Source organism: Lagenorhynchus albirostris, chromosome 17 (genome assembly GCF_949774975.1).
Source record: "Lagenorhynchus albirostris chromosome 17, mLagAlb1.1, whole genome shotgun sequence".
Classification (NCBI taxonomy): domain Eukaryota; kingdom Metazoa; phylum Chordata; class Mammalia; order Artiodactyla; family Delphinidae; genus Lagenorhynchus; species Lagenorhynchus albirostris.
Window position 1 is genome coordinate 40,824,818 of NC_083111.1, and position 21,472 is coordinate 40,846,289.

Here is a 21,472-nt window from a genome sequence, read left to right on the forward strand (position 1 = left end):
GTGTAACGAAATGAGATATGGCCTTGCTCTTGGAATCCCTAGTTTGACTCAATGCCTTTGGAGTGAATGAGTTAGAGATGGGGTATATCCAAATTTGACCATGGAAGGTATTGTTAAATCAGGCAAGGAAATAGTTTCCCTAAATAATTAAACTCAACAACAAGGATTTACTGTGTAGTGCAGGCAACTATATTCAATATCTTGTAATAAACTATAACGGAAAAGAATTTTTTAAAAGAATATAGATATAAACATACATATGTATAATGGAATCGCTTTGCTGTACACTTGAAACAAACACAGAATTGTAAATCAACTATGCCTCAATTAAAAAAATAATTTAATAGAAAAAAATAAACTCCCAGAGTGTTTCCTACATTGAGATCCAGAAGAACTTAGATTTTTTTTTTTTTTTTGAAAGTATGGTTTTGGCCCCACCTCGCAGGATCTTAGTTCCCTGACCAGGGATTGAACCTGGGCCACAGCTGTGAAAGCGCCGAGTCCTAACCACTGGACCGCCAGGGAATTCCCGGGAGTCAGGAGAAGTTAGATTTTACACCGAGCATTGCAACATTCTAATTTTTCTGAGCTAGCTATTCCAACACATACACCCTGAGTTTTCCCTGACTTTGGGGGCTCAGCTACGGATAGGGGACAGCGGTAAGGGTAGAAAGGAGAGGATAGTAATACAGCCTTAGATCTGTGGCGTGCAGCAATCGGGGTAGATGGTGGGAAAGGTGCTGCTTTCTAAGCAATTATTTGTGTGACCGAACCAGAAGCTGAGGGTTGGTCTGACCAACAGGCTGGAGCAGAATGCTCGCCTGTTCCATGCCTTGGATTTTATTTGCCCTTTTATTTCTCTTCTCTTCTTGTCACATAAATGTAGTTGCTTTTCTCTCCCCTCTCCCCACTGCAAGTTCTTGTCTGTCTCTTTCTCTTGATTTTTCCTTGCTACATTTTTCTACTAAGACCACATTTTAATTAATACACAATTTTAAAATATTAACCAAAAAAAAATCACAAGAGAGTGGCTGAAGGCTGGTACAGTTCTTGCCGTGAGCTCAGGACTGCAGCTCCAGTCCAGAGCGGTCTCCACTGTGCAACAGCTCCCTGACACAGGTATGCTTCATTGTGGGGAAGAAAACCTGAGTTACCATCTGGCCCACACCACTAACTGGCCATCTGACCTACAGCAGTTTGCTTCCTCACCTACAGGACAAAAGGGATGCACTCAGAACTCCCTCTCCAAAGTCTCTTAAGTTTTGTCTGAGTCTCAAGAAACAAGCCTTTCTGGCCAGGAGTGGTGAAATGCTGAAAAAAGGCTCGCAAATGTAGGTGAAAGTAGGTCACTTCATTTGGAGCCTTTCCCGGAGGCTGGGTGCTCCTAGGGCCAGTAAGTTATGATCAAACCATGTGCCATCAACCCAGGGCTGTGCAGGCAAACGCTGTCATTACACTTAGGCCTTAATGGCCAGCAAGACCTGTAGGCCTTGGACCACAGAAAGGGGGTGGGTCATCAGGAGAGGAGGAGGGATCTGACCTGTGCAGAAAGACTGTCGAACTAGAAAAGGGAGGTGATTCATTTCATGCCTCTAGGCAGAAGTTTGGGTGGGGTGATTCAAACAGTGGCAGAGAGAAGGAAGAATTGGCTCTCCTTAGGGACTGAGTGAAGAATAGAAAACAGAAATAGAGTCAACCAGTGGAAAACACTGAAGAAAGAGAAATGGCTATTCCCCAGGCTGATTCCCATAGCAACAGCAAACCCCAACCCCTAGGCCCTCACAGGTTAGGAGCAAAGTGGAGGAGAAATTGCTCGTTGGGGGCGGGATACACAAACGTTTATTGTGCTCTTAGTCTGTGCCAGGCACTTTCATGGGTGTTACCTCATTTATTCTTCACAGCAGTTCTACAAAATAAAAATATGTCCATTTTTTATTGGAGAAGAAACTGACACTCAGGGAGGTCAAGTCACAAAGTAGGACCTTGGGCAGAGCCAGCCCTGAAACTGGGTTTGTCTGAGTCCTAAGCCTGAGCTCTTCCTTAGGGAGAGCTGGATACTTCTTCTTAGGTCCTTTTTAGCAGCTGCCGAGCCACCACCGACTCTGAAGTCACTGCTCACCTTGCCACTGACCATACTTATTCATACACTAATGATAGCTCTGAGTGCCACACGATCTGGCAGTGGGCAGGGAGCTGTGGCCCAGATTTTGAATCAGAAAATCCTGAACTTGAATCCTGACTCTGCTAACTTGGTGCCTGTGGGCAAGAGGCAAAACTTTCTTAAGCCTCATCATTCATTTCTTTAAAGTGGGAATACTAATACTAAAGTCCTAGAGTTGTCGTGAGAATTGTATATAAATGTAATGTGAAGCTCAGTGCTTGGCACACTATCAGTGCTTAATAACTGATGGCTGTTAAATTATATCAACGCGAGCCTAAGCAGGGGTTCTCAGGCGTGGCTGCACATCAGAATCACCTGGGAGGCTCTGGAAACACCGAGGCCTGGGCTGACTCCACACCCAGGGATTCTGGCTTAATAGGCCTGCGGCGCGGTCTGGGTTTGGGAGTTTTACAGGCTCTCCGGGTGATTCTCCCGTGGTTCTCAAGACTCCAGAACATGCTTCAGGACCACCTGGAGGGTGTGTTGTAACACAATTTACTGGGCCACATCCCCAGGTTCCACATCTGAAATCTTAAATCTTTCAGACAACCTCCAAGCTTTCCAGCTTCCTGGAAATAACATTTTTAATGTTATTTTAATGAAAATAACATTTTTATTGACTAGCTATTTTGTGAGGTTGTATTGACTAGCTATCTTGTGCGGACTTCATACCAACTCCTTTACAGGTAGTGTATCTCATTTAATCCTTACAAAAGCCCTATGATTATTTTTCATTTTACAAATGAGGAATCTGAGGGACTTCCCTAGTGGTCCAGTGGGTAAGACTCCGTGCTTCCACTGTTGGGGGCGGCGTGGGTTCAATCCTTGGGCGGGGAGCTAAGATCCTGCACGCCGCTGCTCAGCGCGGCCAAAAAGAAAAAAAAAGAAAAGAAAAAGAGGAATCTGAGTCCCTGCGTCTCTGAGAGGTTAGGTGACTTGTTCAAGACCCCACGGCTGCTCAGTGGACAGAGCCAGTTTGGACTCCCAAGCGCATCCTCTTAATCAAGACCCTGTAGGCCCTCTTTTCCCTCTAATGAAACTGCTCTTTGATCGTACTGAGAACTGCAGGCCTTGGCTTCTTGTTTCTCCCAGTCTCTCAGCTATCATCCTTCCTTCCCTCTCTATCCTCCAGCCACGCCAAGGGTGGAGCCTGAGAACTTGCATTTCTAACAAATTCCCAAGGTGATGGCGATGCTGCTGGTCTGAGGACCACACGTGGAGAACAGCTAGCCTAAAGGAAGTGGGGAGGGCGTTGAAAGGTGGAAAAGCACTTGTTTTAAAATCCCACACCCAGGAAGCATGGTTAGGTCTCCAGAGATTCACAAACCATTTGCTTCCAGAAGCAGAACAAGGTTCTAAGCCTGCGTTTCCTCACCTGTTGAATGAGGTTGTTCAGAGTTGTTGGGAGACGTGGTTATAAGTGCCTGGGATCTGTGGGTGGCATCGAGTGGGCGTCCAACATCTAACCTGGTAATTGGCAGAAGGGGCACCTTTGCCCTAAGTCCTAATATATTTACAACAGGTAGTCCCATCAGGAAAGGAAACGTTCTCACAAATCCTTTATACCTTGCTAGACAAAACGTCCTGCCCTCTGCACAGCTGTTCTTCAATGGCCCCACTCAGGGAGTCACATACAATGGCTTTCTGGCACAAACTCTGCACAGCAAAGCATCCTGGGTTTACTCTATGATCCCTCCCTGGAATACCTGCCATTTAAAAGACTTTGATAGGGAGTGTGAAGTTAATCACAAATTGAATTACTATTAGATGGAACTACCTAGAGCTAATAAACATGCCTTTCGTTGGGGAGAAAGATAGCTGAGTTAGAAGCTATCGAACTACCACCAGGCAGGGTCCTTCTCTCTGTTCAGTTTCCTTGTTAACTCAACAGCACGGTAGGGTCTAGACTCGGGCTGACCTTGTCTGAGTAGAGTTTTAGTGAGGTCACTGGAGGGGGTGGAGGATGGATTTAAGAGGGCAACCCTGGAGCCAGAGGTTCTGAACAAGGCAAGAAGAGGCAGCCAGGGAGCGGAGGTGCTGGACATGAGGTTTTAAGGAACAAGAGTCTGTAGGCCTTGTGATACACTGAGTATGAGGGGTGACATGGAAGAAGAAGAGTCTAGCATGATGCAGGATTCTAACTCCCAGAAGAGAGTTTAGAAAGAGAAGTGGGTTTAGTTTAGCTGGGGACACATACAATTGTATTCATGTGTTTGGAACAGCTGAGTGGAGGTATCAAGTAGCTAACATTTATTGATCAAAATAGATACTGTGATCAGGGCTTCACAAACCTTATTTCTCAAGTCTTTTGGAGAGGTACTTCATTTTCAGATGAGACAAAGAATTAATCAATAAGCTAAATAAATTGTCTAAGATGGGTAATAGAATTGGGGTTGAAGCCCAGTCCCTAAACTGGGAAGAGATGTTTTCCCTGAGGCCCTGAGACTTGGGAGTAGAGCTGGAGCCATGGCAATGAGGGAGAGAAAGTAGGTGGAGGGAAACAGGTGTTCAGAGGATGAGAAACCTGCAAAGGCCACCGAGAAGGCCCTGCTGGAGAGGTAGGAGGAAGACCAGGATAGACTGTTCCCTTAAAAGCCAAGCAGGGCTTCCCTGGTGGCGCAGTGGTTAAGAATCTGCCTGCCAATGCAGGGGACACAGTTTGAGCCCTGGTCTGGGAACATCCCACATGCCACGGAGCAACTAAGTCCGTGCGCCACAACTACTGAGCCTGCGCTCTATAGCCCACGAGCCACAATTACCGAGCCTGCGTGCTGCAACTACTGAAACCCTCATGCCTAGAGCCAGTGCTCCGCAAAAAGAGAAGCCACCACGATGAGAAGCCCACGCACCGCAACGAAGAGTAGCCCCCGCTCGCCACAACTAGACAAAACCCGCACGCAGCAACGAAGACCCAACACCGCCAAAAATAAATAAATTAAAAAAAAAAATGCCAAGCAAAAGGAAGCGATGCATCAAATGAAGGGACAAAGTGCCATATAGGAAAGGACAGAGCAGCAGCTGTGGGACTTAGCAACTTCCCATTGGTGACCTTTGCCAGAGTAAGTTTCAGCAAATTGAGGGGACCTAAAGCCAGAAGATTATTGCTCGGTTGAAAGAGGCACAGAGAAAAGGAAGAGGAGAAAGATACTAAGTTTTCTGAGGCAGTGGCTGAAGAGCAGGAAAGAATAAAGGCTTTATCTAGAGGAGCATCCACGAAAAGGTTTTCTTAATGAGAGGGAAGATTTGAAAATACAGTTTAAAAATATGTGTATGTATTTATAATCACCGAAACTTTTTTTTTAAAGTAGGTGAAAGCTTTTGTTTTTGTTTTTAGTATTTATTTATTTGGCTGTGCTGGGTCTTAGTTGCAGTATGCAGGATCTAGTTCCCTCACCAGGGATCGAACCCAGGCCCCCTGCATTGGGCACGCGGAGTCCTAAGCACTGGACCACGAGGGAAGTCCCTAAACTTTCGTATTATGAAATATTTCAAGCGTACAGGAAAATTAATGATATTATAAAATGAATATCCTCACCCACATTTGTCATATCTTAATGTTTTGCCACATTTTATATACATACACACATTTCATGTTAAAAAATTAGCCACATCATGCTTAAGTTTTCAAATGGTGACTGTTATGGTCTGTCTTCTGAGAGACTGTTGAGATGATCTGATTTATTTTCACTCATTAAGCGCCAGGGCTCTTTGCCTTGTGTGATGCCTGTGGTACAAGCCTGCTTAGACAGGGTGGGGAGACTTGACTCTGTGTAACAGAGTTGCGTTGTACCCACGTTAAAAACGGGATTAACATGTAAGTGTTTTTCTTTCTGGTTATTATTCTTGTCAAGCTTTTAAAATCAAAATCACATTAACCTCCTGTTACTCAAAGGGTACAAACTTTCATTTACAAGATATGTAAGTTCTTGAAACCTAATTTACAGCATGGTGATTATAGTTAATAATTTATAGTTGAAATTTGCTAAGAGACTAGATCTCAAATTGTTCTTACCAGCCCCAGTCCTGCTCCCATGCATAACCAAGCATGGTGGTAACATGTGAGGTGATGGATATATTAATTTGATTGTGGTGTCAGGATGGCGGAGCGGGAGGACGCAGTGTTTGAGTCTCCCCACAACTAGGGCACCTACAGGATGCTGGTGGGGGTCCTCGATGCACAAGGAGACAAGTGAAACCCCTGAGCGACCGGGTAGGACATGGGGGGGAGTGGGGGGAGGAGAAGTGGAGGCTGGACGGGACTGGCGCCCGTGAGGGGTGGCTGCGACAGGGGGAGGGGTTCCCACACCTGGAGGGACCCTCCAGGGCTCAGTGGATTGGGGGGAGCGCAATTAGCCTTTCCCCCACCCAGTCGGCCCTGGGAAGCCTGCTGGGCTCCTGGGAGGGGTCCTCCCCCCTCTGAGGCCCCCTCCTGCCTCGTGGGTCCTAGGGGCATAGGAGGGAGGAAGAGGGGGGAAGAAGAGGAGAGGTGGATGGGGAGGGGCCCTCCGGTATTGGAGGATCAGGGGAGACGCAACTAGTTTCCCCTGCCCACTCAGGCCCCAGGAGCCTGCTGGGGTCCCCGGCCAGGTCTTCCGCCTTCCAGGGCCCTCCCCAGCTGCGTTGGTCCTAGGGGTGTAGGAGGGAGTGGGGGGAAGAAGAGGAGGGGCCAATGCAGAGGGACCCTCCAGGATCGGAGGATCAGGGGCAAAGCGCCTAGCACTTCCCCAGCCAACTCAGGCCCAGGGAGCCTGCTGGGGTCCTGGACCTGGTCCTCCGCCCTCTGGGTCCGGAGGCATCCTGGGCCCCTCTGTGACACTGAGCCTAAGCCCCGCCCCCAACACCCCAGGGCCTTTTCCGGCCCTGTGGATGTAAGGATAGCCCCCCACCCCCGCTAAACCTCGCCCCTGCCTAAGCCCCTCCCACCACAGCCAAGGCCTTTTCCAGCTTTTTTATTTTAAATTTTTTTCTTGCTGTGGTGGTTCTGTTTTACCTTCCAGATGTTGTTTCATCTATATTTTTTCTAACATACCTTATTTTATTTTTTACTTTTTATTATTTTTTTCTTATTTTATTTTATTTTTTATTTTTATTATGCTCCTTTTTTTCTTCTTTTTTTTTCTTTTTGCCACCCCAAGTGGCTTGCAGGATCTTGGTTCACGAGCCGGGGGTTGGGTCTGAGCTCCTGTGGTGGGAGCTCCGAGTCCAAACCACTGGACTAACACAAAACCTCAGACCCCAGGAAACATTCACTGGAGTGAGGTCTCCTGGAGGTCCTCATCTCAGCACCAAGACCCAGCTCCATCCAACAGCCTAAAAACTCTGGTGCTGGAAGCCTCAGGCCAAACAATCAGTAAGACAGAAACACAGTTCCACCCATCAAAAAAAAAACAATGAGACAACAAGAAAATATGTCACAGACGAAGGAGCAAGGCAAAAACCTACAAGACTAAATAAATGAAGTGGAAGTAGGCAACCCACCTGAAAAAGAATTCACAGTAATAACAGTAAAGATGATCCAGGATCCCAGAAATAGAATGGAGGCATGGATTGAGAAAATACAAGAAATGTTTAACAAAGATCTAGAAGAACTAAAGAACAAACAAACAGAGATGAACAACACAATAACTGAAATGAAAAATACACGAGAAGGAATCAATAACAGAATAACTGAGGCAGAAGAACGAATAAGTGAGCGGGAAGACAGAATGGTGGAAATAACTGCCAAGGAGCAGGATAAAGAAAAAAGAATGAAAAGAATTGAAGACAATCTCAGAGACCTCTGGGGCAACACTAAATGCACCAACATTCGAATTATAGGGGTCCCAGAGGAAGAAGAGGAAAAGAAAGGGTCTGAGAAAATATTCGAAGAGATTATAGTCAAAAACTTCCCTAACATGGGAAAGGAAATAGCCACCCGAGTCCAGGAAGCACAGAGAGTCCCATACAGGATAAACCCTGGAGAAACACACCAAGGCACATACTAATCAAACTAACAAAAATTAAATTCAAAGAAAAAATATTAAAAGCAGCAAGGGAAAAACAAAAAATAACATACAAGGGGATCCCCATAAGGTTATCAGCTGATTTTTCAGGAAAACTCTGCAGGCCAGAAGGGAGTGGCAGGATATACCTAAAGCGATGAAAGAGAAAAACCTACAACAGAGATTACCTGGCAAGGATCTCATTCAGATTTGACAGAGAAATCAAAAGCTTTACAGACAAGCAAAAGCTAAGAGAATTCAGCACCACCAAACCAGCTTTACAACAAATGCTAAAGGAACTTCTCTAGGCAGGAAACACAAGACATGAAAAAGATCTACAAAAATAAATCCAAAACAATTAAGAAAATGGTAATAGGGACATACATATCAATAATAACCTTGAATGTAAATGGATTAAATGCTCCAACCAAAAGACACAGACTGGGTGAATGGATGCAAAAACAAGACCCATATATGTGCTGTCTACAAGAGACCCACTTCAGACCTAGGGACACATACAGACAGAGAGTGAAGGGATGGAGAGTGATAGTCCATGCAAATGGAAATCAAAAGAAAGCTGGAGTAGCAATAATCATATCAGATAAAATAGACTTTAAAATAAAGACTGTTGGGCTTCCCTGGTGGTGCAGTGGTTGAGAGTCCGCCTGCCGATGCAGGGGACACAGGTTGGTGCCCCAGTCCGGGAAGATCCCACATGCCGTGGAGCGGCTAGGCCTATGAGCCATGGCCACTGAGCTTGCGTGTGTGGAGCCTGTGCCCCGCAACGGGAGAGGCCACGTCAGTGAGAGGCCCGTGTACCACAAAACACACACACACACACACACACACACACACACACACACACAAAACAAAGACTGTTACAAGAGATAAAGAAGGACACTAGGACTTCCCTGGAGGCGCAGTGGTTGAGAGTCCGCCTGCCGGTGCAGGGGACACGGGTTCATGCCCCAGTCTGGGAGGACCCCACATGCCGCGGAGCGGCTGGGCCCGTGAGCCATGGCCGCTGAGCCTGCGTGTCCGGAGCCTGTGCTCCGCAACGGGAGAGGCCACAACATTGAGAGGCCCGCGTACCAAAAAAAAAAAAAAAAAGAAGGACACTACATAATGATCAAGGGATCAATCCAAAAAGAAGATATAACAATTATAAATGTTTATGCACCCAACATAGGAACACCTCAATATATAAGGCACATGTTAACAACCATAAAAGGGAAAATCAACAGTAACACAATAATAGCAGGGGACTTTAACACCCCACTTACACCAATGAACAGATCATCCAAACAGAAAATAAATAAGGAAACACAAGCTTTAAATGAAACAATAGACCAGATAGATTTAATTGATATTTATAGGACATTCCACCTGAAAGTGGCAAAATACAATTTCTTCTCAAGTGCACATAGAACATTCTCTGGGGTAGATCACATCCTGGGTCACAAATCAAGCCTCGGAAAATTTAAGAAAATTGAAATCACATCAAGCATCTTTTCTGACCACAACGCTATGAGATTAGAAATCAATTACAGGGAAAAAAACTATAGAAAACACTAATACATGGAGGCTAAACAGTGCGCTGCCAAATAACCAAGAGATCACTGAAGAACTCAAAGAGGAAATAAAAAAATACATAGAAACAAATGACAACAAAAACATGACCACCCAAAACCTATGGGAAACAACAAAAGTAGTTCCAAGAGGGAAGTTTATAGCAATTCAATCTCACCTCAAGAAACACGAAAAATCTCATAAAATAATCTAACCTTACACCTAAAGCAACTAGAGAAAGAAGAACAAAGAAAACCCAAAGTCAGTAGAAGGAAAGAAATCATAAAGATCAGAACAGAAATAAATGAAATAGAAACGAAGAAAACAATAGCAAAGATCAATAAAACTAAAAGTTGGTTCTTTGAGAAGATAAACAAAATTGAAAAACCTTTAGCCAGACTCATCAAGCAAAAAAGGGAGAGGAGGCAAATCAATAAAATTAGGAAGGAAAAAGGAGAAATCACAACTGACACCACAGAAATACAAAGGATTTTAAGAGACAAACAATTACATGCCAATAAAATGGACAACCTTGAAGAAATGGAAAAATTCTTGGAAAGGTACAATTTTCCAAGACTGAATCAGGAAGAATTAGAAAATATACACAGACCAGAAAAAATGTAAACAGACCAATCACAAGTAACTAAATTGAAACTGTAATTAAAAATCTTCCAACAAACAGAAGTCCAGGACCAGATGGCTTCACAGGTGAATTCTATCAAACATTCAGAGAAAAGCTAACACCTACCCTTCTCAAACTCTTCCAAAAACTTGTAGAGGGAGGAACGCTCCCAAATTCGTTCTAGGAGGCCACCATCACCCTGACACCAAAAGCAAACAAAGATATCACAAAAAAAGAAAATTACAGACCAGTATCACTGATGAACATAGACAGAGAAATCCTCAACAAAATACTAGCAAACAGAATCCAACAACACATTAAAAGGATCATACACCATGATCAAGTGGGATTTATCCCAGGAATGCAAGGATTCTTCAATATATGCAAATCAATCAATGTGATACACCATATTAACAAATTGAAGGATAAAAACTATATGATCATCACAATAGATGCAGAAAAAGCTTTTGACAAAATTCAACACCCATTTATGATAAAAACTCTCCAGAAAATGTGCACAGAGGGAACCTACCTCAACATAATAAAGGCCACAGCAAACATCATTCTCAATGCTGAAAAACTGAAAGCATTTCCTCTAAGATCAGGAACAGAGAAGGGTGACTACTCTCACAACTCTTATTCAACACAGTATTGGAAGTCCTAGCCACGGCAATCAGAAAAGAAAAAGAAATAAAAGGAATCCAAATTGGCAGAGAAGAAGTAAAACTGTCACTGTTTTCAGATGACATGATACTGTACACAGAAAAACCTAAAGATGCCACCAGAAAACTACTAGAACTAATCATTGAATTTGGTAAGTTTGCAGAATACAAAATTAGTGCACAGAATCTCTTGCATTCCTATACACTAACAATAAAAAATCAGAAAGCGAAATTAAGGAAACAGTCCCATTTACCATCATAACAAAAAGAATACCTAGTAATAAACTTACCTAAGGACACAAAACCTGTAGTCTGAAAACTATAAAACACTGATGAAAGAAATCAAAGATGACATAAACAGATGGAGAGATATACCATGCTCCTGGATTGGAAGAATCAATATTGTGAAAATGACCATACTACCCAAAGCAATCTACAGCTTCAGTGCAACCCCTATCAAATTACCAATGGCATTTTTCACAGAATTAGAACAAAGAATTTCACAATTTGTATGGAAACACAAAAGACCCCAAATAGCCAAAGCAATCTTGAGAAAGAAAAATGGAGCCGGTGGAATCAGGCTCCCCTGACTTAAAACTATACTACAAAGCTACAGTAATCAAGACAGTATGGTACTGGCACAAAAACAGCAATATAAATCAATGGAACAGGATAGAAAGCCCAGAGACAAACCCATGCACATATGCTCACCTAATTTATGACAAAGGAGGCAAGCACATACAATGGAGAAAAGACAGCCTCTTCAATAAGTGACGCCGGGAAAACTGGACAGCTACATGTAAAAGAATGGAATTAGAACACTCCCTAACAACATACACAAAAATAAATTCAAAATGGATTAAAGATGTAAATGTAAGGACAGATACCATAAAACTCTTAGAGGAAAACACAGGAAAAACACTCTGACATAAATCACAGCAAGATTTCTTTTGACCCACCTCCTAGAGTAATGAAAATAAAAACAAAAATAAACAAATGGGACCTAATGAAACTTCAAAGCTTTTGCACAGCAAAGGAAACCATAAACAAGACGAAAAGACAACCCTCAGAATGGGAGAAAATATTTGCAAATGAAGCAACAGACTAAGGATTAATCTTCAAAATATACGAACAACTCATGCAGCTCAATATCAAAAAAACAAACAACCCAATCCAAAAATAGGCAGAAGACCTAAATAGACATTTCTCCAAAGAAGGTATACAGATTGCCAACAAACATGTGAAAGGATGTTCAACATCACTAATCAGTAGAGAAATGCAAATCAAAACTACAGTGAGGTATCTATCACCTCACAACATTCAGAATGGCCATCATCAAAAAATCTAGAAACAATAAATGCTGGAGAGGGTGTGGAGAAAAGGGAACCCTTCTACACTGTTGGTGGGAATGTAACTTGATACAGCCACTATGGAGAACAGTATGGAGGTTCCTTAAAAAACTAAAAATAGAACTACCATATGACCCAGCAATCCCACTACTGGGCATATACCCTGAGAAAACCATAATTCAAAAGGACACATGTGCCCCAATGTTCATTGCAGCACTATTTACAATAGCCAGGACATGGAAATAACATAAATGTCCAATGACAGATGAATGGATAAAGAAGATGTGGTACATATATACAATGGAATATTACTCAGCCATAAAAAGGAACAAAATTGGGTCATTTGTAGAAATGTGGATGGACCTAGAGTCTGTCATACAGAATGAAGTAAGCCAGAAAGAGAAAAACAAATATCGTATATTAACACATATATGTGGAATCTAGAAAAATGGACAGATGAACCTATTTGCAGGGCAGGAATAGAGACTTAGACATAGAGAACAGACATGTGGACACAGGATGGGAAGGGGAAGGTGGGACTAATAGGGAGATTAGGATGGACATATATACACTGTCATGTGTAAAATAGATAGCTAGTGGGAACAAGCTATAAAGCACAGGAAGCTCAGCTCGGTGCTCTGTGACGACCTAGATGGGTGGGATGGGGGGCGGGAGGGAGGTCCCAGAGGGAGGAAATATAGGTATACATATAGCTGATTCACTGCACTGTACAGCAGAAACTAACACAATACTGTAAAGCAATTATACTCCAGTAAAAAAAATTTGATTGTGGTATCATTTCACAATGTACAGACATACCTTGTTCAACTATTGCAACTGGACGATATTGTGTATTTTACAAATTGAAGGTTTGTGGAAACCTTGCGTCAAGCAGGTCTATCTGCATTATTTTTCCAACAGCATTTGCTCACTTCTGGTAATTCTCCCAATATTTGCCTCTGTGTCACATTCTGGTAATTCTCCCAATATTTCAAACTTTTTCATTATTATTATTTTTGTTATGGTGATCTGTGATCAGTGATCTTTGATGTTATTACTATGACTTGCTGAAGGCTCAGATGATGGCTAGCATTTTTAGTAATAAAGGTTTTTTTTTTTTTTGGTCGGGTGGCTTGCGGGATCTTATTTCCCTGACCAGGGATTGAACCCTAGGCCCTTGGCAGTAAAAGCACAGAGTCCTAACCACTGCAATAAAGTATTTTTTAAATTAAGGTATGCACATTGTTTTTTTAGACATAATGCTATTGCATACATAATAGACCACAGGAGAGTGCAAACGTAACTTTTACATGCACTGGAAAGCCAAAAAATATTCTTATCTGTGTTGTCTGTATTAATTATGGTTTTCACATTAATAATTACTTACTTGGGGGATTTCCCTGGTAGTGCAGTGGTTGGGAGTCCGCCTGCCAATGCGGGAGACATGAGTTCGATCCCTGGTCCGGGAAAATCCCACATGCCACGGAGCAGCTAAGCTCGTGCGCCACAACTACTGAGCCTGTGCTCTGGAGCCCACATGCCTAGAGCCCGTGCTCTGCAACAAGAGAAGGCACCGCAACGAAGAGTACCCCCGCTCGCCGCAACTAGAGATAGCCCACGCGTAGCAACGAAGACCCAACGCAGACAAAAATAAAGAAATAATTAAAAAAAAAAAAAGAGGTACCATACTTAAAAAAAAAAAAATTACTTACTTGGAAAATAATGTTATTAGGTCCTGGTATTAAAAAATCATTGATGGGGCTTCCCTGGTGGTACAGTGGTTGAGAGTCCGCCTGCCGATGCGGGGTCACAGGTTCGTGCCCCGGTCCGTGAGGATCCCACATGCCGCGGAGCGGCTGGGCCCATGAGCCATGGCCGCTGAGCCTGCGCATCCGGAGCCTGTGCTCCGCAACGGGAGAGGCCACAACAGTGAGAGGCCCCGCGTACCACAAAAAAAAAAAAAAAAAAAACACATTGATGATTTACTGGTTTATATGCTGCAGTATCTTCATTTACAGTTAACTTTACTAATTTTTACTTCATTTTGGGTCACTGATTAACAAAGATTCTTGGTCATCTGTTTGTTTTAATGAGATATTTAGGGTTATAGAAATGTTTGCCCTAATAAAAGTCTACTCGAATATTGCGATATTCACTTTATTGTGGTGATCTGGAACTGAATCCACAAGATCTCCAAGGTCTGCCTGGTATATATGTATATCAAGACTTCATGTTGTACAGCTTAAATATATACAACTTTTATTTATCAATCATACATTAATAAAAAATAACATATTAATCTCATAAAATAAGTAAAATTGTAAAACATGCCCCCATCTGTTTTTTTGGCTGCCCAACACGCTTGCAGGATCTCATGTCCCCACCAGGAATTGAACCCAGGCCATGGCAGTGAACTCACAGAAGTCTAAACACTAGGCAACCAGGGAACTCCCAGCCCCCATCTTTTTTAAAACTGTAATGTAATTTAACATATGTAATGTAATATGGGGTTTGTACAGTTTTTAAAAGTTTGGAGAAGTCTTCTCAGAGTGTTTTGAGACAAGTGACCATTTTTACCCAAATATCTTCACTGATTTTACCAATTTTAGTCACTGTAAAAAAATCAATTAGAAATGTTTTAAGTAAAAGAGAAATCTTCAAATCTTATTCATTACAGATAAACACTATTACAGTTTCATACACTTCATACTCCCAGTCTTTAGAACAATTTTAAATTGGATTATATATATATACCTTTGTAACCTGTGTTTTTTTCTTCTATCAATAGATTTTGCCCATCATTTATGTCAATACATAGAAAATTATGCTGTTTTTATACCACATCAAATTTCCAAAATTTTTATTCTTAAAAGCAATCTATGATAAGTAAATCAACTATACTTCAATTTAAAAAATGCTTTGAGGGCTTCCCTGGTGGCGCAGTGGTTGAGAGTCCGCCTGCCGATGCAGGGGACACGGGTTCGTGCCCCGGTCCGGGAAGATTCCACATGCCGCAGAGCGGCTGGGCCGGTGAGCCATGGCCGCTGAGCCTGCGCATCCGGAGCCTGTGCTCCACAATGGCAGAGGCCACAATAGTGAGAGGCCCACGTACCGGAAAAAAAAAAAATCCTTTGAATTATCATTAAAAAATGTTTGTGATGAACAATTTCTCTTTCTCTCCTTGAAACATTCATATTCAAACATTTAGTAAATAAAGTACAATTGCAGGTTCAAATATTTGCTTCCCCCCCAGAAAAAAATCTTGATATTTCTAAATGTTACTCCAGAAAAGTTCCACTACTTACACTCCCAGGAACAGTGCATGAAATGGTGGCTTGTCTGTTGTTGTTCTACTAATCATCTGGTAAGCGCCTGCTGCTTTCTCTGCTGTGTAGATCTTCATGGAGTCTCTTTGGCCACCTTGAGTTTGCTAACCTTACACTATCACAGGCAGTATCCTCTTCTATTTCTTTAGCACATTTTATAAGCTTGTGGCTTAAAATAACATTTCTGTGATTAAAACCTATGTCTGAATTATACCACTTTTTTCCATCCGTGACTTTGTTAATTTGAATTTTCCTTTTATTTTATTAACTAAGCTAGTGGTTTCAAAATTTTATTTCCAAGCCATACTGTGTGTCATCAATTACATAAAGGCAAAAAATGGAACTGATAAGCAAACCAATATAGTTCTTTTAAAAATTAACAAAACTAATTTTTCAAATCCCTAATTTTATATGAAATATGGCAAAATGTTAAGGCATGGCTGAACTGGGTTGTAAATGAAACAGATACTTTCTCTTTATCATCTTTAGCAGAGACATAATTCATCATTAGCTTCTTTCTTAAAAACATTTTTATGAATATTTATTAAAAATTATTTAAGAGCAAAGAGATTTTCTTCTAAATACTGACTTAACAATATCTGATATGTATTATACCTTATATTTTTATTTTTGTTCTTAAGAAAACTGATATTTTCATCTGGATTTGCTTTATTACTTAGGTTTTATTTGAGACTATATGTATATATACATGTGCACACACACATTACACATACATGTATGAATGTATTGATTTGAAAAAACACTGCACTAAAACCCTATTTAAATTTTGTTTTGTCATTGTCTAAGAATGTCCTATATAGAAATATTATCTTGAGGTATTAACTGTATCTTTGTCCTATAATACAGGATAAAATTCTGTGAATCTCACAACTACACTTGCGGAGAGTGTGTTCCCCATGTTCTACCAGTAAGATCTTTTCACATGAAAGTCTACCATGAATTTTCCAGTTCTGTAATTTAAATTTTTCAGTATTAGGAGAGTGACATATTAACTTTTCACATATACTCTACTGTTATGGTTCCTTTTTATCTTTCACTCTGCCAGCTTTCCAATGGGTTTGGTAGCTTTGGCTCATCCAGGCAGTGGGAACAATGTGTACAAAGGAGGTGTCAGACCATACACTGGTGGGGTACCTGTGTGGTTTGGCGGGCCTAGAGGATAGAGAGTAAAGGAAGGAAGGGTGATGGCCAGGAGAATGGGGAGAAAAAGGAGGCCAAGGCCTCAGTAAGATCAAAGAACAGTTGCCTTAGGAGGAAAAGAGGCCCTATATGGCCTTGATTAAGAGGATGCACTTGGGAGCCTAAACTGACTCTATTCACTTAGCAGCTGTGGGGACTTGAACAAGTCACCTAACCTCTCTGAGCCTCAGATTCCTCTGTAAAGTGAAAAATAATCATAGGGTTGTGAAGATAAAATGAGATACACTACCTGTAAAGCAACTAGCATAATGTCCAGCACATAACAGCAGATCAATAAAAATGTTATTTTCATTAAGGAAGTTGGAAAGCTTGGAGGTTGTCTGAGGTTTAAGATTTCAGATGCAGAATTATTCTTAAGTATAAGTAATTGTTTCCTCTCATAAGTAATTGTTTCCTAATTTTGTTTATTAAGGAAATTTCCATATCATTATATCACTTGCCCATTATAGCATGTCTTCACGTTGTATTTTAATTATTTGCTTCCCTAATGTAAACCTGGGGCTCTGAAAGCTGGGATGGGCCTCATTCTTGTTTATATTCTCAGTGCACCAGGCATTTTGTCACTCCCATAACGTTTGTTGAATTGATTTTGGAAGTCATTCGCACAGAAGCTGATGGCTGAGGTAAATGAGAAAGATCTCCAGAAGAGAACTTTGGGTCAGGAACTGTGCACTTTGCTAGAGACTAACAGTCTGCAGATTTGATTTCTGTTCTCATTAACTGTGCACTTACAAGTCTGGCAGAAACATATTTTCACAATGTTGCCATCTGCTGCATTCATTACTTGGCTTCATGACTGCTACCTGTTTATAAAATTGATAATAAGCACAGTGGTGATTTATTAAAAATTTAAAAAGAGCAAACGTAGGGACTTCCCTGGTGTCACAGTGGTTAAGAATCCGCCTGCCAATGCAGGGAACACTGGTTCGAGCCCTGGTCCGGGAACATCCCACACGCCGTGGAACAACTAAGGCCGTGTGCCACAGCTACTGAGTCTGTGATTTAGAGCCCGTAAGCCACAACTAGTGAGCCCGCGTGCCACAACTACTGAAGCCCACCTGCCTAGACCCCGTGCTCCTCAAAAAGAGAAGCCACCACAATGAGAAGCCTGTGCACCACAACAAAGAGTAGCCCCTGCTTGCCAAAACTAGAGAAAGCCCGTGTGCAGCAATGAAGACTCGACACAGTGAAAAATAAATTTGTTAAAAAAAAAAAAAGAGCAAACCTAACAGTTCTCTGTTGCCTTATTGTTTACACATAGGCAGAGGCAGCTGCCCCCTAAGAAGTCAGACTTTCCTGTCTCAGAAAGGGGTAATGGAAAAGCAACCAATTAGAGGTAACAGCGGGGTTCCCAAGCCGACTTTGCTGCATACTAGCTGTGTGAATTGAAGGAATCATTTAACCTACCCAAATCTCACTTGCCCCATCTGCAAAATGAAGATAATACTTCACCTACCCTTTTTAATAGATTTGAGTAACAAATGGAACGTTGCATGTGAAATCCTTAAATACTGCATAGTTCTCTTCCATAAAAACGCAAAACAGGATTCTCACTAATTCACTAGAGCCTGGTTTTTAAGCTCTTTCTAAAATGTTGCTACTAATAGCCCAGTGGAAATGCTTCAACTCAACATTGGACGCAGTGACATATATTGAGAGCACAATTTACTTATTCACTGCCATATCCAGTGCCTGGCACAATGGCAAAAAGTGCTTGATAAATATTTGTTGAATGAAAGAAGGGAAGTATGAAGCTGGGCAAGTAGGTACAACTAGTAGGTTTCTGGCTTTAAACTGTGTGAATGAAGCATGCTGATCACCTGAGGCTTTTTTTTTTTTTTTTTTGGCCACACCTGGCTGCTTTTGGGAACCCGTGCCCTCAGCAGTGAAAGCATGGAGTCCTAACCACTGGACCGCCAGGGAATTCCCACCTTAGGCTTGTTTTTTTTTTTTGTAATTTAGACAAGTCTTTTTCCTATTTATTTTGGCTGCGCTGAGTCTTAGTTGTGGCACTCGGGCTCTTAGTTGCAGCAGGCCAACTCCTTAGTTGCGGCATGCGGACTCTTAATTGTAGCATGCATGCGGGATCTAGTTCCCTGACCAGGGATCGAACCCATGTCCCCTGCATTGGCAGGCAGATTCTTAACCACTGCGCCACCAGGGAAGTCCCCCACCTTGGCTTTGAAAGAAAGATTTCCAGAGTGAACAGAGTTGGTTGTGGCAGACAAAGATGAAACTATTCTCCTTCTCTGTTTTTTTCCAATTGAAGCAAATTCCTTTGTACCTTTGTCTAATCTAAGGAGGTAGGAAAAGGCTTTAGGAGAGGGTTTGAATCAGCATTTTGTCTGAAAATATTTTTAGTTAGTGAAACACCATCAGTTAACAATATTTAACAATAATTAAAAATGGAATACGGGTTTCCCTGGTGGCGCAGTGGTTGAGAGTCCGCCTGCCGATGCAGGGGACACGGTTTCTTGCCCCGGTTCGGGAGGATCCCATGTGCCGCAGAGCGGCTGGCCCTGTGAGCCACGGCCGCTGAGCTGAGCCTGCGCGTCCGGAGCGTGTGCTCCGCAACGGGAGAGGCCACAACAGTAAGAGGCCCGCGTACCCCCCAAAAAAAAAGAAAAAAAAAAAAGGAACACACTTAGCAGATAGTACCGCCCTTACCACCCGTATCTAGACTGCTTCCTCTCCTGTGTCTCCTAGCCTAGGGAATTGCTGGCTGCTCCAAGCCGGTGCTTTTCCTTCTTTATGCCTCTGCTCTGCCACCAATAATCTTTCCTTCCAACTTCCTGCTAAAGTCTTAAACTTCTTTCAAAGATTTCAAAGAATTAATTACTGGATCAACAAGTATTTATTGTGTTCATTGAGTACCTCCAATGTGTAAGGATGAAGTAAGTTCATAGTCTAATTCTAGTAGGGGAAGAAATACATATGAACACACAATTTTAATGCTATATGACAGGTACTTTTTAATACACCAGCTTTATTGACATATAATTCACACACCATAAAATTCATCCTTTTACAGTGTACAGTTCCGTGGTTTTCAGTATATCACAGAGTTGTGAAACCAACATCACTATCTAAATTTAGAACATTTCATCACCCCCAAAAGAAACTCCAGGTTCATTAGCAGAAATTCCCCATTCTCCTCTCCCTCCCAGCCCCTGGCAACCACTAACTACTTTATGTCTCTATGCATTTGCCTGTCCTGGACATTTCATGCAAATAGAATTATACAATATATGGCCTTTTGTGACTGGCTTCTTTCACTCAGCATAATGTTTTCAAGTTTCACCCAGGTTGTAGCAAGTATCAGTACTTCATTCCTTTTTACAGCTGAATAATATTCCATGGTATAAATATACCACATTTCTTACAGTTAGGGGTCTATGATCCATTTTGAGTTAGTTTTGGGTACAGTATAATGGAGGAGGTCTAACTTCATTCTTTTGCATATGGCTATCCCACTGTCTCAGAACCACTTTTAAAAACACTATTCTTTCCCTATTAAATGGTCTTGACACCCTTGTAGAAGATCAGCTGACCATAAATTTAAAATTTTTTTTTATTTTATTGAAGTATAGTTTACAATGTTGCGTTAAATTCTACTGTATAGCAAAAGGATTCAGTTATACATATGTATATTCTTTTTCATATTATTTTCCATTATGGTTTATCACAGGATATTGAATATAGTTCCCTGTGCTACACAGTAGGACCTTGTTGTTCACCCATTCTGTATATGAGTTGCATGTGCTAATCCCAAACTCCCAATCCATCCCTCCCCCACCTCCCCACCTTGGCAACCACAAGTCTGTTCTCTGTGTTTGTGAGTCTGTTTCTGTTTTGTAGATAAGTTCATTTGTGTCGTATTTTATTTTATCTTTATTTATTTATTTATTTTTGGCTGCATTGGGTCTTCGTTGCTGCACGCAGGCTTTCTCTAGTTGTGGTGAGCGGGGGCTATTCTTTGTTGCGGTGCGTGGGCTTCTTATTGTAGTGGCTTCTCTCGTTGTGGAGCACGAGCTCTAGGCATGTGGGCTTCAGTAGTTGTGGCGCATGGGCTCCGAAGTTGTGGCTCGCAGGCTCTAGAGTGCAGGCTCAGTAGCTGTGGTGCACGGGCTTCATTGCACCGTGGCATGTGAGATCTTCCCAGACCAGGGCTTGAACTCGTGTCCCCTGCATTGGCAGGCGGATTCTTAACCACTGTGCCACCAGCGAAGCCCTGTGTCATATTTTAGATTCCATATATAAGCGATATCACATGATATTTGTCTTTCTCTGGTCTACTTCACTTAGTATGATAAGCTCTAGGTCCATCCATGTTGCTGCAAATGGCATTATATCATTCTTTTTAATGGCTGAGTAGCGTTCCATCACATATATGTACCACATCTTCTTTATCCATTCATCTGTTGACGGACATTTAGGTTGTTTCCATGTCTCGGCTATTGTAAATAGTGCTGCTATGAACATAGGGGTGCATGCATCTTTTCAAATTATCATTTTCTCCAGATGTATGCCCAGGAGTGGGATTACAGGATCATATGGAAACTAAGAGTTTCTTTTTTGATT